The 21,941-nt window shown below is 33.2% G+C and overlaps 1 long non-coding RNA gene across 1 annotated transcript; it reads left to right on the top strand.

The window, feature by feature from the left end:
- Positions 1 to 319: 319 nt before the first annotated feature.
- LOC124896671 lies at positions 320 to 6,283 on the top strand. Its single transcript, XR_007053033.1, has 2 exons — positions 320 to 3,501; positions 5,535 to 6,283. It is a non-coding gene; the product is annotated as an uncharacterized LOC124896671 (long non-coding RNA).
- The last annotated feature ends 15,658 nt before the right edge of the window (positions 6,284 to 21,941 follow it).

Raw genomic sequence — 21,941 nt, 5'->3', positions numbered from 1 at the left:
ATATATATATATATATATATATATATATATATATATATATATATATATATTGGTTCAGTTTGGTTATTTTATCGGTTATTTTAGAGTAAAACCAAACCAAATTAGTATCGATTTTTTAAAATTCAAAACCAAATCAAACCAAACCTAATCAAATATCGATTTGATTTGAATCGCGGTTTGATTTGGTTAAAAATGAAACCGTGAACACCTAGAGAGCACTAAAGTCATCCTGTCAATTGATAATTGTTAGATGGTTGTCGTTTGTGTATGCATAATTATCTATTGATGTCGTGAAGTCATACGTCCCTTTTGTGTTATTTTTGATAAGTGTGGAATAATTGTAACTGATTTTATAAAGATTTGGAAAGGAGGGGGATTGAATTTGTGAAAGATACTGCCGAATGTCATATGTCTGTCGTAGTTTTCCTAGGTTATTTTTGCTTTTTTTTTTTTTTTTTAAGTTTAAATCGGGCCATAACCCATTTTATTAAAAGCAAAATAAGTTCAATACAAAAATAATGGGTTAGGCCAAAAAGTGACCTGACCTGGATCTAAAAAATAAAATTATCAGACAATATTAGGTTTTGGACTCATTTTAGAAAGTAAAGCAGTCAGTGTTGTCCCTTCGTCTTCTCCGTCTAGATCGCCGATGAGGTTCCCGCCGTCGTGCTTCAGCTTCTTCCTCACCCTATTAGGAAATAGAAAGCCAAGCTTTCCTAAAACTAACAACAATGAATTCATCTTCTCCTCCTATGCAAGAGTTGCTTCAATGGTGAAATGGAGTAAATCTGGTTCAACACTCAAGCATTTTAATAGTGTACCGAAGATTATCATGCTGCCTGATTTATACTTCCAATAATTCAGATAAGTTTCATTTCTTTCTTTAATTTGTCTTAAATCAGTGGATTTAGCTTCTATTGAAACTAATACCACCACTTAATCCAAGAGAATTCAAAGAAAGTAATGAAATTATTCTGAAATTCGTGATGCAGTGATACACCAACTCAAAATCGGAGCTTCCATTTCGATTATAATGAACCAGTATTTGAATACGCAATCTTTCGATACCTCAAGCTCTCACCAGGTGCAGATCTTAGGATTTCCCCTAAGGATGGAGTAACCAAGGACTTAGGCCTCGGCCACTCTCACTTTCCCCTAAGGTGCCATCTTCAAAATTAGGCATACCCTCTATATCCCCGTGGAAAATATCATAAGCACAAAGAGGATAAAGAAAGGTGTCACACGATTCAACTCCAACTATGATCTCCTTATACATTTACTCACTAGTTTCAAGTTCAACAACACTAGTAGGCTTAACATAGGAAACACATAAAGAAGAAGTACATGGAATTTCTAAGCATGCAACACTTTCTCTTTCAAGAGAGTAGTCCCTACATTGACATAAACTATCATGGGCAGCAAAGGGATCACAAGCAAAACCATTTTTACCAAGACAATCACAATTCGGGTTTCCTAAACAATCAAGCACGTCAAGGTCATTTCCACCTGATTGATCATTGTCCACAACCTCACTAGTTGTTGGCAACTCATATACCAACGTAGACCCACCTTGGTTTTCACAAGGGTCAACTAGTGTGTGAATACTCTCGTCACTTGGTAACGGAACCTTAGTTAAGTTATAAGTGCTAGCACTAGATGGACACAAATCATTCTCACGAGGAGAATCAATTTCGTCATCTAAAGGATCAACTAGTGCTTGCGTACCTACAACAAGAGGTTGGTCCTCATGTGGCCTAACAATACCGAGAGTATCACAAAAAGGAGACTCGAGCACTTCTACCCTAGGCAAAGTCGCAACTACACCTACTTGGCTCCTACTAGCCACAACACAACATTCTAAGTTTATAGGAATGTAGAGGATAATGTTTTTACCTCATAACTCACGTGAGCTACGGCCTTCCTCTTGATGTGTGTCCAGGTAGCCCACTTTCTCCCTTTGACCTACCATACGATCCAACCTTTCATTTGCCATAGCTAGGTCTCGGGACATAGTGCCAAGGTAGGCCAAAATGACATTGGTGGCATTGTTGTCCATGGGTTGAGAGGTTGAAGCCGCGGGTTCCCTTGTAATTGTACCTTAAAAAAGAAAAGAAAAGAAAAGAACAAGCCTACAAAGCAAAACACAAGTTAGTTCGAAACAACCTCACCACACTCTCACACAGTTAATTGTCTCACACTTAGATTCACATGTGTTGCAAGTCGGCTCGTAGTTCGTGATGAATCGAGGGGTGAGCCTTCTCCTTGGTCGGAATGGATTCTTTGTTTGAAGACTCAAGGAAAGTAGTGTCCGAACTTGAACCAAGAAGTACAATGATTTTAAAAATGATAAAAGCACAAAAGAAACATAGACACGAACAATGGATTCAAAGGACTAATTGACAATCTAGTAGGAGTTTACTAGTTTATTAATTAGTACTAGGATCAATTAAACAACACGAAGGATCAACAAATAAGAAACAAAGACATCTAAAATTTGAGCTTAAAAATTGTCGGTGAACAGTAAAACGTGACGTGGCGGCCACGTATTGGTTGCGGTTGTTATCAAATTTTATTTTCCAATTCAAGTCTTGATCCAATTGTAATTTGGAATTGGTTAAGGAGGGAAAACAAGTCTTGAAATCCTCTTTCAAATTCAAAAAGCAAGACTTGACTTTTCTCCTCAAGATAAGGTCCTTAAATCATGGAAAAGTTGTTGAGAAGTGATTGATAGGTCTTTAGTGGTTGGGGGTCTTTCAAGACTAACAAGTTTCTACACCTTTTCCTTCATCTTTTTGGATCAAATAAGCACTTTATTTTTCTAGAAAGGTATGAAGTTAGTGATGAACATCAAGAATAACAACATCATTCACCAAGAACAACAACAACAATTTTCAAGAACACCAACAATTCCCTTTTCACAGCCCACTCTAAACCCACAACAATATTGTCTCACCCGGCCAAGACTACCGTATCTTTAACAAAATTGGTCTTAGGACACCAATTTTATAACAACATCACACGGCCGAACTAAGAACAACAACAATATTCACATTACAATTCCAAACCGTGAGCCACAACAACACCAACAACAATCGGCCAAGCTTATGTTCACAACAACAACATCAACATTTCAAGCTCAAATCCAAGATATAGACTCAATGTGTTAGTGAGGAACAATACTAACACTTAGAGACAACAAAGACAAGTAAAAATCTTGGCCAATACACAACAAGAACACAATTTTCGGCCAAGAACACAAATTGGACAGATTGCTATTTTTCTGGATTTTCAGTTTTTTTTCATCAATTTTTTTTTTTTAACTAACAAGCCCAAGATTGATCTTGTAGGAACAAGACAAGCCACGTTTTGATACCAAATGATACAAGAAAACCAAGGGATACACGAAATTACACTCCAAACAGTCCACAAATCACAAGATTCGAGGACCTATTGGAGACCAACTCTCGGATTCACTACAACACACAATGATGAGATAGAAAGGTGTGTTTTCAACACCAAAACAGCAAAAAAAACAATAAGATGAGAACAATATGATAAGAACAATAACAACAAGAGACAACAACTCACGGGTTGAAGATTACAAGATACACAAACGGTTACAAGATTACAATAAATAAAAGGGATAGATAGTTAGACCTTGGTTGGTATAATCTTAAGAACCCAAGAACATGTGATACTCTTGAACCCTTAACGCTACACACAACGGTTAACCTAACTCCTACGTTGACACAAGAGGGACTTTACCTCCTTTAAACACCAACGTCTCAAGCCATGAATGCAACACTAGTGATTCTACACTAGTATCACCCTGGTTTTGGGTTGCCTCCTAAAGAGAAGAGAGGACTTGTCTTTCAAAGTGTTATACAACTTACAATATCATCGAAGTCTAAGACAAAAATGACCTAATATGTTCTATTTATACTAGGTTACAATAGAATACAAAATGACCAAAAGGCCCTTTAATGAAAAGCCTCAAAATGTCGCCCATGGAGTGTAGTGTAGGTTCGGTTTTGGTGGGTGTTTTAGGCCCTCTTTTGCATTTTTCTTGCACACTTCAAGCCTCGGGTTCATTACACTTTCACACGTCCATCCTCGTCGTCGTACTTGTATCAGTGAAGACCCATCAGTATTACCTTTCAACCACTCTTTTGTCGGGAGGTATCCACCTCATAGTTCTAATAATATAAGAACTCTTGTGTTTTTGCAATTCATCAATTATCTCAGTCCACATTTTTCCAATCATCTTCATATTAAATTTGTACTTAAACATATTTAGCTTTGGTAGCATCAATTTCTCAGAACACTTTCATTTCCTGATACTTGCCTCCATGAAGAACATTGTTCCTTCTCTTCCACATAAACCACAACATTAATATAGGAACCACCTTAAATACAACTTTTAATCTACTATTTCCTTCATGATTCCTCCATAGTCTAAGACTTCGCATCAAATTAAGTCTTTTATCTATGATGCCAGCTCTACCACAATATTGTGTCAACACTTTATCAACTATTTCACCTCTTAAGAATAAGTGTTCTATTGTTTCTCTTTCTGGAATAATGCAGCATCCACAATTTGCAGATGTTGCAGGATTCCATTTATTCATAATTTCATTTGTAGGAATAAATCTTAACCATACTCTTCAAGCAAAAAATGAATATTTGAAATGTAAACCTTTGCTCCAAAGGCTCTTTAAATCTTCATTCTTTGCAGCTTTATGTCTAAACAATTCCTAAGCACTACTTGTAGTAAAGTGACCTTTACTGCTTTTAGTCCACCAAGGTTTGTCCATGATATTATCATAAGTAACTGGCTCCAAATTATCTCTAACATGACTAATCACATACTCTGGGACCATATCTTTCATTTTCCCATAGTTCCATCCTTCCTCTGTAATAAATTCACTTATATCCTTCAAAGGATGACAAGAGTGAGTTTCAGATTGGTGCAAGTATAGTGGACCCAAATTGGACCAATTTTCAAACCAGATAGATGAATTGCCACTCTTTGGTTCCCACCACAAATACTGTTCGACCTCCTCCCTACAATTTATCATAGCTTTCCACACCTGAGATCCCCCTTTCTATTAAACCAAAGATGAAATTTGTTTTTTACAATATTTATTCCAGAGAAACTTGGTCCATAGAGAATCTAAATCCTAAATACCCCTTCCTCTTTGGGTAAACAAATGTTGTCCCAAGCAGACCAATGCTTACTTCCTCCAAATTCTTTATGATGCCAAAAGAATTTTGCAAAGATTCTTTTCAATTCTTTAATCACACTCTTTGGAGGAATAATTGCTGACAAAACATAAATAGGAATAAATAGGTTATTTTTGCTTAAGTTTGGTGTTAGCATAGTTTTATGTTGTCGCTTGAGGACAATCAAATGTTCTAAGTTGAGGGTGTTGATGTTGTGGTTTCACGACACCTTCTATGCCTAGAACATGAGATTGTTGTACGTTCTTAAGTATTTTTTGATAGATTTGATGTAGGTTTGTGAGTTTGTGCAGAAAAATAGGTCTTGAAAGTGAACAACAAAAAAGACTGAAAAATGCCTAGTGTAACTATTAGAGCCAAGGGACGACTCATAGCGTCAAGCCATGAGACGTACGATGATTCATTGTGATGACAAGTGATAAAGTCCAGAAGATGGAACTTCAAATGCTACATATGATTGCTAAGTGACGGGTCGTGAAGTCAAGCCAGAGTCTTCTTGACTCGTTCTGAAAGATCGTGAAGTAGAGAAGCTGAAAGATGTAAATTTGGACCAGTGACCACGGATAGATTGAACGACTTGCGGAGTTGGCAGAAAGATCAGAAGCTTAAAAATATGAGTTAGTTACCACGAAAAGAAGCTATGAATTGTGATGAGAAGGCACGAGTTATGATGAGTCATTTTGATTAGTCATAGGCAAAAATTACTGAAAAGGTGCAAATCAAGTCTTAGGGTCACGATTCACTGTACGACTCGTACGATAACCCAACGAGTTGAGCCACAACAACAGGCGAACGAAGTGCATGGAACGAGCCGTGACCACACCTGACGAGTTGTCTGACGACTCGTAAGCACTCCGAGCCTGCAATCTAATTATGTTTAGAGTAGGTTTTATTTTGTGTCTATAAATATCTGTCCTAGGTTTTCTATTTTTTATGCATTATTATGTTCTTTGGAGCCTTAGAAACACATACATTGTTTTGTTCTTGGGTTTTGAAGAATTATTCATACATTGATTCTTGGTTATTAAATTTTCTTTCATAATTTAAGTGTCCGAATTTCGTCTACTCAATCTCATAGGTTCATAATTATGAGTTTGTCTATAACTTATACTAGTTTCATGAGGCCCGTGCTCAAAGTCAAGATATAAACACAATAATTTAAATTTAAAAATATAATTTATATCATATATTTATTACTTTATAATTAGTGTAATCGGATGGTGTATTTAACATATCTTGTTGATAAGTTTTCATAATTATTAAAATCTTTAATCACATAATTGAATAATTTAAAAAAAAAAATTATGAGGACGAAAGTATTGCTAGAGTATTATAATATATCAAAATGCTACATGTAAATTGATATTTTATAAAATAATATGCTTTAAAATATGTAATAATTAGGATTCAAAGAAGGCCACAATAGAAAATATTATTTATTGAGTTTTAGTTTCTTTTCATGATTTTAGTGGCAAGAGTTTTGCAACATATTTTTTTCATCTTATAGAATTATCTGAAATAAAATATTTCAATGACTTCAAGTTTATATTATAACAATTATAACCTTAATTTAGAGTCATATAAATTAATTTAATAATGATCTATAAGAATATTAAACGATAATTAAACTAACATTAATACATTACTCCATTTGATCGATTTAGTTGTTACGTATATTTTATACGCCCCTTAAAATAATATCCTATTCACCCCATTTTAATTATTCTTTTGTCTTTTTTTCATATCCACCAAAAAAAATAATAAATATAAGATATTATTTTTTAAGTTATTTTTTGTATTATATCTTTCTAGAGGATTCAATATAATTTTAGAAAAATTTATAAGGTAATAGTTGAATCATTACAAAATTTAATTTTGTACTAAGTTATCTTGAATAATTTTTTTGAGTTAAAGTTATTGTTGATTTAAATTGAAGGAAATTTTAATTAAAAGATAATCTAACAAGTGGCAAGAAGAAACCAATTGTAAAAATCAAGTGCAATGATCTTAACAAGAAGGGCCAAAATAAAAATATATAAGAAAAATCACCATCACATGCTATGTGTAATAACCTTATTTGACCAAACAAATTAGAATAACAAAAATGTCCTTGTGGGACTGCTAAAAGTATAACATCCTCTCTTATATATAGCTATAAATTGTGATTCTCAAGCATGAGTACCTAAATCCACAACTTGGGTTGTGGGAATCAATGACGAATTAACAAAATACACAAACTACTTGATGATTCTTGAATGGTGTATTGTTCTCTTCGTATTGATTACTTTTTTAATGGCGGCCAACGTTAGAAGTCACCTTATTCTTACTTACTAGACCGAAGAGTTGACAAATAAGAAAGAGATTAACAACGAAAATTTGAGGCTATCAACCTTCATCTAATAATTTGACCTTGTCCAAAAATAGCTAATCTATAATCAAGAATAAGGGTTAATAAAGCAAACACCCGTAGACGGACCAAGTTATATGGTGATATTCATCTATCTAGGGACCAATCATTTAGGTGAACTTAACTTACCGATTTTGAATGATAGATTGCTAGTACGACAAGCTTACTACGTTATGAAATTACGGGAAACACAATTCTAGTTTCTCACTGATTGCAAACAACGTTAATTGACACTCTATTATTTGGTTACTTACAATTTTCAACTATTATTTGTTACAAAATTTTCCCCTTTCGGAAATAAAAGGCTAAAAGCCCAAATAATCATATTAACCTAGGTCCTGATCATATTCCTCGTGAGATTGACCCCAATCTCGATTGAATTTTATATTTGAATAGTGACCACTTTATACTTCGTTTTAAAAATGTAAGAAACATATTAGAATTTTAAAAAATTATATAATCCGTAATGCTAAAATCAATTCTTATTGGAATTCTAATGTATATTGCTCTATTTGTCATATATAATTTTAATTCACGGGGTTTTAAGATTTATTTAAGTTGCATGTTAGTATATATAAAAGGTATAATGGAAGAAAATGTTCTAACAATGATTAAAAATTACTTGGAAAAGTGAAAAAGAAACATCAAATCAATTATTTCTATTAATTACGTCATCTAATTTAAATGACACCATTTGAATTTTCAAAGTCAAAATTTTAAATTTTGATCATTAATTAAAATATAAAATCTTTAAATTTTTTGAAATAAAAATTTATCTATAATCTATAATCTATATCTATAATGTATAATCTATAATTTATGTCTATATCTATATCTATATCTATAATCTATATCTATATCTATATCTATAATATATTAAAAGTGTGGAGACTCTTAGAAAACTGATTTGAAATTTTTATCCTTCATTAACTCCGCAATAGACAAAATCATCTTTTCACTATTTTCTTAAATTATTATATAATTCTTTTTATAGAAAATAATAAGACATTTTATTGTTTACCTAAAATATAAGATGTTATTCAATACCTTTTAAGTGTAAACGTCTTTTGTCGTGTGTTGAGTTCATCTAGAATTTGTTGGTGTGTTGAATTAATTTAGGATTCGTTGGTTTTTTATTTATTTTGGATTCTTGCTACCAATTAGTAGGATTCATTATACATTTATAGATTCTTTATTTAAGCTTAGGTTTAGTTTAGGTTTAGGTCTTCGTGAAATTGTTGATAAGAAAGTTTGTCACCATTTTTGTGTTCAAAGTCGTCTTTGAAATTTAAATAGATTTTACTATTTCTCAAAATTCTTACATTGTTTTTTTTTTTTTGTCTGTTTGATGGTTTGGCATGAGGAACTTGCACGTAGTAATAAACAATAATTCACATATAGTGTTTAGCTGCGGTTGTTACTAGGAATGGCAATGGAGCGGTGCGGGTGCTGTGCGGGTTTTAAGTTATGCAGTGCAGTACAGATTAAAGTAATTTTTGTTAAAATGGTGCGGTGCAGTGCGGGTTACGGGTATATGCGAGTTTAAAATAACAAAGGGCAGCCCGGTGCACTAAAGCTACCACTATGCACGGTGTCCGGGGAAGGGCCCCACCACAAGGGTGTATCATACGCAGCCTTACCTTGCATTTCTGCCAGAGGCTGTTTCCAAGGCTTGAACCCGTGACCTCCTGGTCATATGGCAGCAACTTTACCAATTACTCCAAGGCTCCCCTTCGGGTTTAAAATAACAAAAAAGCTAAAAATTAATATTATTCTCGTGAATGTACCTAAAATTATATGTGTTCTTTACTTAAATTTTATGATACTTAAAACTACATGCATAACACTTCAAATAAATAATTTTATAGTAGCTTTTTTAACATCTCTATTCATTTGAATAAAAATATGATATTTGATCATTACTTGTACACGTTATACTTTTTGACAATTTTTTAGTGAAAAGTGATATAATAGAAATTAGTTATTATTTTCTAGTTGTAGATTTGAAAATATTATGATTTTCAATAGAGTTACAAATTTTTCAAAAAAAAGGGAAAAAATAAAAACATGGGGCGGTGCGGTTATCCGCGGGTATGAATGTGGGGCGGATTTATGCGGGTTTAAGTGTCATGCGGTGCGGTGCGGTGCGGTTTTAAAACTTGCGAATTTAGTAAAAATCTGCACCGCACCATTGTCATCCCTAGTTGATACATATCTTATATTGTGTTGTATTGTATATGTGGTATTGTTTTGATGAATATAATGTTTGGATAGATTGTATCTTTTTCCATAGTTACACATCAACATACAATCTCTCAAAAATATAGGATCTCAAAAGGAAAAGGAAAAAGTAAACATTTTTTACAGCCATAAACACTCATGACTGCATTTTCTAATTTACTCTTTAGATTTTTTCTTTTTAGGTTGCTTTTCAAATAAACGATGCACATTCATCAATTTTCACTATTGAGGTAATTCAAGTGCTTGTTGATGAAGAACATTTGGATTAGAGTAAAGCATGAGGTTTGGATTAGAGTAAAGCATGCGGTTTGTTTCTTATAGAAAATTTTATATTATCTCATAGGAATTTTTAGTCTGTGCTTCAATTGTTTTTTCTCTTATCCATATTGACTGTCATTAATTTTGCATCAATGCCACCTTGTTTTATGTGTTTATCACTTGGGGAGTGATTATATTCAAGTTATTTCGTTAAAAGATATCTTCAGCTGATTTAATGATTATTTACCTTTTATTCCATATTATATATGAGATAAAGTGCTATCATCTCATGAAAGATCTGAAAAAGTGTTTTGGTCAGGACTATGACAAACTTTCCTGATTGTGTTAAGCATGGAATAATGATGGCACAAGTTGATCTTAAATAAAATAGTGAGGATCATATAGCCGACCTCAACTTATTAGGGACAAAAGCATTGTTATTGTTGACTTAGCAGTAGTAGCCACACACAGAATTGAATGAAAAATTATTGGTGCATATAAAAGAACGCATCCAGTCGAGTGGGTTGGCGGTATGGAAATAGATTAATAATCAATGGGAAAACTTTAAAGACATTGGTAATGGGTTGAAAACAAGACCATGTCAGGATAAAAGGATAGAGAATAGACCCTTAAGGAGCTATCCAGATCTATATGAGCTGGTGAATTATAAAGAAGGCACCCAGGCTGCTTTGCTGGATACAGCTGAAATATGCACTCCATGGAGGAGCTTTCAGGATCTGGAATTTGGAGATGTGGTTAAGCTAATCAGTGTATTTGCCGACATGAGAATAAGTGGTACACGATAATCTTATTTTCTCAGGGCCATCAAAATAGATGAAATCTTTGAAGGAGAGGTATCCAATTGTCTATGATAATAACATTGGAGATGCAAGCCTCCTGAATTAGGGATAAGGTCTGTGTATTATCTACCCTCTCAAGACTCCACTTTGTAGGACTACATTGGGTATGTTATTGTTGATGCAGACCTCCTAAAAAGTGGTTGCCTTTGGATAGATGAAGCTTTCTTGACACATGATAATCTACAAAAGGGGAATGCAGTAAGCTAATTTGTCCTATTTTGTGAAGAAAGCGCAGAATTAGTTAATCTGGTGCATGTTTGTTAGTATATTTGGAGCAATATAGATGAAGCCGGGAATTTTCGAAGATGCAGTTATCAACTCATAGGACTGAAGATCAAAAAAGAAAAAAAGAACATATGGAGAATTATACCATTATGTATATTTTGGACAAGTTTTGTTTGAAAGAAACCATAGGTGTTTCGAAGATGGGAAGTTCTTTTTCATTTGTTAAATTTAAATGCTTGTAGAACAAGTATTTGGCATAGGAGAGAGGCTAGATAGGATTTGGATTGTTTCATGATCATTCAAGAATTCTCAAAAGACCTGAATTCCATCAACTGTAACAAATTAGTACAAAACTTGGTGCTAGTTTAATAAAATTATTTTTTTGCTTATGAAGAATATTATAGGGAGGGTGTTAGGCAACCCAACCCAAGTTGTTTATAACTGAGGTATTGTTGTTGTTGTTGTGTCAAGCAATGATACAAGCCAAATCGCCGTCCTAACTTTTAATGACATCATTCGAGGCCAATACAAAGAGGCCCAAGCCGTGGTCAAGCAAAGAGTTCAAGAATGCGCTTGGAGGATCTACTTCAAGCCTCAAAGCAAACAATGTCATGTTAGTAAGATGACTTGGAGCCGAGGAAAGCCATGGCACGAGGAATAAAGAGCCCTCGTGGGTTATCTCCGAAATAACCACTTTTGGGCTATTTTTGTAATAAGCTAGTCTTGCAAAGGAAACTAATATAAATAGGTGTCTTAGACATTTCATTAGCTGGTTTTTTTATGATAATTTTGACATGATGTATTCATGAGAACTCCATGGGAGTTAGAGTTCTTGGAAACGTATTTGTTGAACCTTTCTTAGAAACGTTGGTTATAAGGCAAATCTAATCCCCTTTGCGGTTACTGTAAGAGTTAGGTGCCCATTGATAATAATTAGGGGAGGTTTTAGGATGTGATACATCCTTCAATTGCCCTTTCGGTATCAATTGCGTGCCTATCTTTCTATCCTTGTTATCCTATCCATCTATCTTTATTTTCCCGCATTTAGATTCGATCACTCATGGCTTAGATCATATCATTTGGTATTAGGGCAGGGCTTAATTTCGTTCCTACGAAGTCAATCTTGGGTTTGTTATCTTGAAAATATTAAAAAAGAGAAAAAAATTGGAAAAAAGTTATTGTTCATGTTTTTAGGGTTTTTGCAATTTTTGAGTTTTTAATTTTGTGTTTCTAGTGTTAGATTTGTGTTCCCTAATACTATTTGAGTCAACATCCAAGAGTTAGGCTTAATCCGTTGTGATTTGAGGAATCTACCATTGTTGGAGCTTGATTTTGAAGAAACTTTGAGGTGGGTTCTTAAATCGTGTGTTGGTTGATGAGATTTTGAGTTTAATTTCATATGGGTTGTGCTCGGGAGGTTGAAGTGAGCTTGGGGTTCAAGTTTCATTGAATTTCGGGTTCATTTGGATGAGGGTCAATTTTTGAATGTTTTTGGTGTTCTTCATATTCTTCATATATCGTTGAAGAAGAACATTCAAAAATAGCGTGTTTGATCCAAAAAGGATCTAAGAAAAGGTGTTGTCCTTGTTTATTCCAAAGAAATATTCCAAGTCTTCCAACGAAAGAAAGGATTAAAAAAATCAAAAAGAATATTCTCAAGAAAGAGACAAAAATAGAAGTACAAGGGGGGGGGGGGGGGGCACAAGAAATTCAAAAGCTTCTTGAGCTTGAAAGCTCACTTGAACAACCCCAAATCCTTGTATTTTCATCCAAAGAAACCTCAACAACACCTCAAGTTGGAGAAAAAGCAAAATTGAAAATTTCGTTGGTGATTTTTCAACGACTTGATGATCCTACACACTGTTACTTCACACAACGAGTTTCAATCCATTCTTTGAATTGTTGAAGTGATTATACTGGTGATTCTCCACGTTTTTGGTTAATTATTACACAAGAAATCATAAGGAAAAGGATTGAACACGAGCTGGAACTTGTTAAGGGTGATAAACATATCAACCTAGTCATCAACCAAGTCACCAACTTGGACAGAAATTTCGTAAGCTCAATTTTTGATTTATACTTTATTTCCTTTGATTCCTAGACTTCTTTTATTGATTCTAAACACTAATAGCAACTAGTAATTATCCTACTTAGTTGTGAATTAGTTTTTGAGTTCGTTTTGTTCTTTGTCCTTTCTTTGTGTGCTTTTATAATTTTAATTCATCGTAACTTATTTGATTCTAGTTCGTAAGTAGATTTTGTTTTGTGTCTTGAGTCGATCAAACAAGAATCCATTCCGGACGCAAAGTAGTGATTAACACGTTATTAACTACTAGAGTATAAGCAACTTTCAACATTCGTCACTCCAATTGTGAGAGATTTCATACGAGTGTTGGTGAAGAGCTTTTACTACTAATCTTGTTTGTTCATTTTGTAGGTACAAGGTGATATAAGTGGAACATGTAGTCGATAGCCTTGGATAATTATGAATACGACATGGGAGACTATAATTATAGTGAAGATTGTTATGGCTACTATTACGGAGAAGAATGTGAGATGAATGATGACCCTAATGCTTATAGTGAATGTGGAGGTGATGAAGAGCCTTATAAGGGTTCTTATGATGAAGATGGGGGGGCAAGTGAAAAGTCTTACACTTCCCACTCTGAATACGAGGCAATGTAAAGTATAACCTTCTCTCTCATGCACCTTCTAAGAGCCATGGTAAGAGTACATATATGGAGTTTGAAAATTCATATTCCTTACCTTGTAGTACTTTTTATCAAATTCAAAGTAGTGTGAATGGTTATATTAGCTATAGTGGAGGATGTCCCAAGAAAATAAGAGAGTATGCATCTCCAAAGTCTAAGGGTACTATATCTTATTCCTCTTATTCTAGTGCCCAAACTTATGGAAGCAGAAACTATGATCGAAATGGAGGGTATAATAGGAGTCACGATCTTCCTATCCTACCCATATTCATAAGGTATTTGGGTCCCTAAGAGTATCTTGATTGGGAATAAAAATGTGAAAGAATCTTTGAGGGTTATGATATGAATGAATTCGAAAAAGCTACGTGTGCCACTAAACATATTCGAGGTCCGACATTAATTTGGTGGGATATCAAAAGAAAGTCCGACCAAACATGAAGTGCCTTGAAGGAACTCATGAGGGGTGCTCATGTACCATTGGGGTATACTAAGATTTACAATGTTGATCCAAGAAGAAATGTTCACTCTGGAAAGGTAAGCATTTGTGGGGTCCCAGGATAACTCTTTGTGCTAGATGATTGGTGCTATAAAAACTACATCACTCCACCCATGGTTGACCATTCAGGGATATATTGAGAACCGCTACTTGTTTCATACTCCTTGGATAGGTATAAGGTTACCAAAAGAGTGAAGGTTTTCTTCACCCAATTTGGATACTATGAGGAAGTGTGGTATGACATCTTTCCCTTGGAACAAGGTCATTTATGCTTGGGTGCCGATTGGTTTGCACAACATAGAGTTCCAAATATGCAAAATTGGCCTAATATTGCAATGGACCATTGGGGAAATCATCTCCTTCCACCCATTCTTCCCAAATCTCAAAGAGGTATGACCACTTACTCCAAGCCAAAAGAAATTGAGAGACAAAATATTGAGAGGAGTAAGGGAGTGCTAAGTGGCAATCCAAGAGAGGGAAAATGAGAGGTTGGGGGGGGAGTAAAGTAGAGGGTTGCCACCAAATCAAGCTAATAATGTCTGTCCTTCTATTTATAAGGACATTTATGTATGTACCGACATGGCAAGCGGAGGAGAACAAGTGCTAAAAGAGAAGATTCCCTCTGAAGATTTGACGAGGGTAATCTTAGATGATTCCAAAGCTTGTGGAGGACCTTCACACCAAGTTAAAAAAGAAAAATCTCAAGAACCTCAAGGTAAAATTGCTAACTCTTACACTTTTGTGTATGTGAATGATGATTATGTGGCTAGTAGCCCATTGAGTGTGATTAGTAGCTTACCTATTTGTGAGTCTATTGATTATTTGTCTCTTGATGATGATGTACATATTGTGAGTGTGGATACACTAGTTGATCCTATAGATGACTGAATTGACTCTTCTTGTAAGATCAATTTGTGTCCACCTAGTGTTGAAACCATTGTGTTGAATGATAGTACATCGTCTTGTAAAAATTGTATTTATCAACTTATGTGCGAAACAAGTTCACCACTTGAGGTTATATGTAGTGTGATTAAAGGACCTCAAGTGAGTGATGAGATTGAGAATGTTGATCAAGAAAATGGGAGTGACCCTTTGAGCTTGCCCTTTAGTGAATATTCTAATACTACTTGGCTCATAGAGATAATCATGTGCTTGAAACATCTTTGATACTTGATAATGGACTTTTAAAGCATGTATTTGCATGTGCTATATCCTCTTCATGGATAGATCCTTCTCTCTTTAAGAACAATGTCTTATTTGAAGATGGTGAGCTCACTCCTAATGAACCTAGTGACGAGTGGTATGACAACATTCTTCCTAAAAATGAAAATCTCTTCTTGGTAGATGAGAGTACTCTTAAGGGAAAGGAATGTGAGGTCTTAGAAAGGAATAATCAATTGGGTGATGATAGCTTTGATTTGTTTGAATAGTTAAGAAACCCAATTGGTGATTGTTCCTTGAAAAATAAGAATTCGGAACCAAAATAAGCCATGAAATTTAAAAAGTGACCAAAATAGGCCACCTATTTAAAAAGTGACCCAAATTGGCCACCTATTTATAAAGTTACCAAAATAGGCTAAACATAATAATTTATTACGTTTTTCACTTTTTTCTTAACGGTCAACTAACGGAGTTGACTTTTTATAAAACGTAAAAAATTATTACGTTTTACATATTTATTTGTAAAATGTAATAATTTCTTACGTTTTATAAAAAAAATATGTAAAACGTAAGAATTTCTTACGTTTTACACGAAATTCAAGATAAAGTGTGACAGTATTTTATCACATCAGTATTAAATAACTTTTTCTAAAAAATGTGCCAAAACGTAATTTATTCTAATGTGATTCACTTTTGAAAATTTGACTTTTTATGTCACATGCCCCCTCCCCCCACAACTTTCTTTTTCTCTATTCTATTTCCTCTTTCATTGTTTATTATTTTTTTCACATACTTTTATTTAAATAATTTATTTTTTTCTCTGTAATAAATTTTTACATTTTACATAAAAATTTTAAAAATAATAAAAAATAAAAATATCAATTACCTCATGAACTTAGCACTTTCCTTATATTTATTCTGTATCAAAAAATAACCACTTCTATCCTTAATTATTCGATTTCTGTTTAAAAAAATTATACTTTTGTGTTGTATATTATAGTTATACTGGTTATCAATTTTTTGCAACCAAATTTTAGTTGCAACCAAAATACTACTTATATATGTATATATATATATATATAGTGTAAATAATTATTTGTATAATCTTATTGGATTATCAATTTATCAATAAAAAATCAAAATTGAACAAATAATTCAATAATTTTTATTTTATAAAATCATTAAAAAATAATGATAAATCAATAACATTTTTATCGGTACGATTTGTTTACACTCCTAAATAAAATTGTGATTTTTTTGCTCCATTAATTATAATAAGAAACATATTTTGGTATGTGTCTCCTCCATATCCTAATTGAAACACTAATCGAAAACTACAATGAAACACTAACCGAAAAAAATAATTCATATTTTTAACACAAAAAAATATATAATTCTTTTAGATAATATCATATTTGATTGATGAAAATTCAACATTTCACTATTTTAAAGTAGAGAAAAACTCAAAAATATAATTTTTTTTAGAGAGAAATCGGATAATTAAGGATAAAAGCGGTTATTTTTTTTATACAGAATAAATATAAGAAAAGTGCTAAGTTCATGAGGTAATTGATATTTCTCTTTTTTATTATTTTTTAAATTTTTACGTAAAACGTAAAAATTTATTATATAGAGAAAAAAATTATTTGGATAAAAGTGTGTGAAAAAATAATAAACAATGAAAGAGGAAAGAGAATAGAGAAAAAGAAAGTTGGGGGTGGGGGCCATGGTCATATGACATAAAAAGTTAAATTTTCAAAAGTAAATCACGTAAGAATTACTTACGTTTTGGCACATTTTTTTGATAAAGTTATTTAATACTGATGTAATAAAACACTGTCACACTTTATTTTGAATTTCATATAAAACGTAAGAATTTTTACGTTTTACATATTTTTTTGAATAAAACGTAAGAAATTATTACGTTTTATAAAAAGTCAACTTCGTTAGTTGACCGTTAAGAAAAAAGTGAAAAACGTAATAAATTATTACGTTTAGCCTATTTTGGTAACTTTTTAAATAGGTGGCCTATTTTGGTCACTTTTTTAATTTCGTGGCTTATTTTGATTTCGAGATTGCGGATGTGATCCTTTGTATGATACCCCACCTTTGTTTGATAATTATGAAGATGAATTTCTTGCTTCTTGTGAAGATTTAAGCAATAATTCCTTTGATTTTGGTGGTGGTGTGTGTCTACTTGAGGATGTTTCCATAGAAAGAGAAAGTGTCCATTGTATGGAAATTACTTCCTCTTCTACTTTGTGTGACCTTATTGTTGAGAGTGCTCATGGTGATGATTTGGAAACTAGTAGTAAGTACATACATGAGGACACCTTAGTTGAAGTTGACTTGAGTGATACCTTTCTCTACTTTATTTGTTTTTGATCATATGTATGCTATTGTAAAGAGTATATCTTCTAGTTTAGGTGAAGTCTATGAGGAAAAAGAGTGTTGTCTAGACCCGTGTCTATGACCGCTCTTTCAATTTGACCCCAGTGCCAAATGTGGATATGATGATGATGTTGGAACACCCAACTTTTTGCTTGGTCTACATGACAAGCAAAGTTTGAATGAAGGTGTTGGTATCCTTCCCTATGATGGAAAGTCTTTCTTGGGGATTCACAACCCACTTGAAGGACCAACATTGTGTAAGGGAAAGAACTCCAATCAAGATGAAAGATTTTTAAAGAAGGGGATTAATGAAAAGCTCCAAGAGAGTTATCCATTGTGTGTTTCCACTCTTGTCCAAAGTTTCACTACTTGTAGGTCAAGAAAAGAGCCTTCTTTTGAAAATACATTGGGTGAATTCTATTCTTGTGATAGCCTTCTTCAATACTTGAGTAGAATTGATAACCTCCTTCTCCATGGGGGTATCATTCTTGAGAACCCTAGGCAAAATGTGTCATTGCCTCCTTTGGGTGTTGCTTATTTATGTGCATCCTTGTTTGACACACGTGTGCTTAAGTTGCACGAATCCTAACTTGTGAATGCCAAGTTGATGCTTTACTTGAAAGGAAGAACATATATGTGCTTAAGTGCCTTAATTCCATCCTTATGTACCTTATGTGCTATATCTTTTGGTCCAAATAGCGTTTTTATAGATGATAGCACCTTGGATGATGCCTTCACACTTTATTCCTTCCTATACTACCTCTTTGCCTATGATGACATCTATGCTAGACTGTTAGTTTTGGGTTTGTGTTATGTAGAGGTAGGGAACTTGTTGGTTAGTCCACTTGTTTAAATGACAATGCTATGCGGGTTTGGTGGACTTTAAGACCAATAGCGGCACCACGTTTGATCTCTTGATACTTTTCATAGCCATTCCCTTTGTAACTTTCTCATTGAGCTCTTCTTGACTAAAACAAAAGATCCTTGGTTATATTTCAAGTATGTGCAACCTTGGCATGTTGAGGAGATTTGTTGTGCTAACCCTAACCCTCATGCCATGAGGAGTTTGTGTTTGTTTGTTCTTTCTTTGGTTTTATAATGTTTTGATTTGAGGTCGAATTTTTTTCAAGAAGGGGAGGATAATACAAGCCAAATGACCATCTTAGCTTTTGATGACATCATTCGAGGCTAATACAAAAAAGCCCAAGCCATGGTCAAACAAAGAGTTCAAGAATGCGCTTGGAGGACCTACTTCGAGCTCCAAAGAAAACAACGTCGTGTTTGGAATATAGCTTGGAGACGAGGAAAGCCATGGCACGAGGAATAAAGAGCCCCTGTGGGTTATTTATGAAATAACCACTTTTGGGTTATTTTTGTAATAGGCTACTCTTGCAAATTTAACTAATATAAATAGGTGTCTTAGACATTTCATTAGCTAGTTTTTTGATGATAATTTTGACATGATGTATTCATGAGAACTTCATGGGAGTTAGAGTGCTTGGAAAAGCATTTATTGAACCTTGCTTAGAAACGTTGGTTGTAAGGCGAATCTAATTCCCTTTGTGTTCACCGTAAGAGTTAGGTGCCTATTGATAGTCATTAAGGGAGGTTTTAGGATTTGATGCATCCTTCGATTGCCCTTTCAATATCAATTGCGTGTCTATCTTTCTATCCTCATTATCCTATCCATCTATCTTTATTTTCCCGCATCTAGATTCGATCTCTCGTGGCTTGGATCGTATCAAGCAACCTTATGTTCGATTGAATCATGACTAGAACTGATGTCAACCTGAATAGCAAATTTTGGTGCTATTAATGGATATTGAACTAATAGTGAAATGTGCCTAGAGTGAAAATATACTTATTTGATGAAATAACCATTGTTTTATGAACTCAATTATTATTACTTGTTTCTTTGTTCGGTTATCATACTATTTGTTGTTGCAACTGTGTTTTTTGTATTAGTTTTTTCCTTTCCACACATGACTTGATAAATTGGAACGGAGAGAATAATAAAATACCTATGCATTTAAATTACCTTTTAGGAATAGACCTACTAACATATTTGGATGAGAAAAATAAAATTTTAAATGAAACCAATAATAATTAAAGATCGGTGCATTTAAGTTTCCATTTAGGTTTTAAATCTATTAGCATATTGAATTTATTATTTTTCTCAAATAATTATCATTTAATTATCATCCTAATATTTTTGCAATTAATTAAAATTCTTATTTGATTTAGGTAAGAAATCATAATATTTAATACTTCTAAATCAATTAAACTTTTACCATATATAAAAAATTATTCATATAATTCTATTATTTAAGTACTAATACTTTAATCAAACTTTACCAGAAAATATGTCACTTCTTCTACTTCTGTATTTTCTTTTTATTTTCGATATTGATTTAAGTATCTTCTTGCATTCATTATCATCATCCTTTATTCCTTTTAGTAAATAATTAAAGTTATATATAAATTGTATATAATCAATAATTGACAATGGATTTGCTTTTTTTTTTTTTTTGATAATTTCTCTGTTTTTCTTTTAGTTGAAATTTTTTTATCGTAAAATTGGATGAAATAAGCATGTTGTCGCCGAAACATGGCTACCACAAATTTTACTCACATATATTCGATAGTTTATAGATAGGCTAATTAAAAATTATCATGAAACTTGAGTTCCAACTTTTGGGTCTAAAAAAATTTGAGTAGCGTTGTGACGTTTGTTTGTAGGAACTAACTTTCAAGGAGTGTAGGCATCACAAAATATAATCTATTTCAATTCAGAGAACCAACAATGTCAAACTACAAATTAATAAAATCAAAGATTCAGTAAAACATCACGAGCCAGAAATATTTACTAAAAAACTTACCAAGGATCTTTGAATATTACATGAGGACTGAGGTTAAATGGTTGAGATTATCTTTAAAATGTTAGTTTTTAGTTAGAATGATTTTTTTCCTTTTATTGTTTAATTGTGACGTAGTTTTGATAATATTTTTTTTAAAAAAGTTAGGATGCCTAACTAATTAACATGTTTCTTTATTCATGTTAAAAAATATATGATGGTCACAACGAAGTTGTTGGAGGAGAGAGAGAAAGATTTGGAGACTAAGGTTGTAGAAAGGATATGATTTGTACATAGAACAAGACATTGAAGAATAGGGTGAAGGCGTTGTATAAGGAGTTAATTTATTGTTTTATCTTATTTTATTATTGAGCAGTAATAAATCAACGGAACTGTAATAATTTTTATAAAATATTTTTTTTCAAATACTCGTTAAATTTAAATTAAATGTATGTTTAGAGTAATTCATTATTGTTTCATCTATTTAGAGTTGTGTAGGTTGAGTATGAATTTTTTTTGGATATGGAGTATCACCACCGAATGAAATCTACTCAGTGCATATCAGCATAGTCAGGCTCCAATGTGTTTTCGAAATTTCGATGGAAATAAAAAAATTATATAGTCTTACAACAATATCAAAATTTAAAAGAGAGGAAATCCAATCAATCATGGAGGTAGGATGACTTATATATGGGAATGGATTTAGAAATTAACAAAAATCTATTTCTATTGGCAAAACATGATTACCTTTTGTTGAAATACTTGCCTTCTCACTTTCCTTCATGGTCAAGTTCCTAGAAAGGTATACACCATTAGTGAGATGAAGAGCAATAAGGTGAAAAGCTTCTGACGGGCTCTTATAAGTGCAACTCAGATGGTGCAGCAAAAGGAAACCCATACCCAAGTTCTAGGGCTTTTTGTGTCAGTGATGGAGAAGGAAAATTGATATATGCTTAGGCTAAAAGGTTTGACGATGGTTCAAATGTTGGGCAAAAGTAATGGATTTAAGCTTGGGCTGGAGTATGACATTAATCACAATCTCCTTTCCTCAACTTTAGAGACATATTCCCTCATAACATAGAAGGTTATTGAAGG

The sequence above is a fragment of the Capsicum annuum genome, chromosome 3 (genome assembly GCF_002878395.1).
Source record: "Capsicum annuum cultivar UCD-10X-F1 chromosome 3, UCD10Xv1.1, whole genome shotgun sequence".
In the NCBI taxonomy this organism is placed as follows: Eukaryota; Viridiplantae; Streptophyta; class Magnoliopsida; order Solanales; family Solanaceae; genus Capsicum; species Capsicum annuum.
Note: the sequence above shows the minus strand (reverse complement) of the source record. Positions and strands in the feature narration are given on the sequence as shown.